At 37.5% G+C, this 259-nt stretch overlaps 1 protein-coding gene across 1 annotated transcript in view; it reads right to left on the bottom strand.

Moving 5' to 3' along the window:
* LOC119407668 (piezo-type mechanosensitive ion channel component 1-like) overlaps positions 1–259 on the bottom strand; it is a 44,668-nt gene that overhangs the window by 1,058 nt on the left and 43,351 nt on the right. The gene's annotated exons all lie outside the window — the stretch shown is intronic.

Raw genomic sequence — 259 nt, 5'->3', positions numbered from 1 at the left:
AAAAATCATTACAGATATTTTTAGAAATGTCTGAAGCAAAGTTTTCCAATCACCGCCGTGTGATTAATAATCTGTTGTCCTACTGGAAGTGAGAACAATCGCTGCATTGTTTACTTCCTGTAAACTGATTAATAAGCTGTCGTTATTTTCAATTTTTGCCAATTAATGTAAGGGTATCCAAGAGTCCTGAAATTATGACACAATGTTCATTCAGCTGGTTTCCTCTGTTTGATCAGTTGGAAATTCCTCGGGGGGGGGG

The sequence above is a fragment of the Nematolebias whitei genome, chromosome 1, assembly GCF_014905685.2.
Source record: "Nematolebias whitei isolate Nwh7 chromosome 1, NemWhi1, whole genome shotgun sequence".
NCBI lineage: Eukaryota > Metazoa > Chordata > Actinopteri > Cyprinodontiformes > Rivulidae > Nematolebias > Nematolebias whitei.
This window is presented reverse-complemented; position numbering and strand designations above follow the sequence as displayed.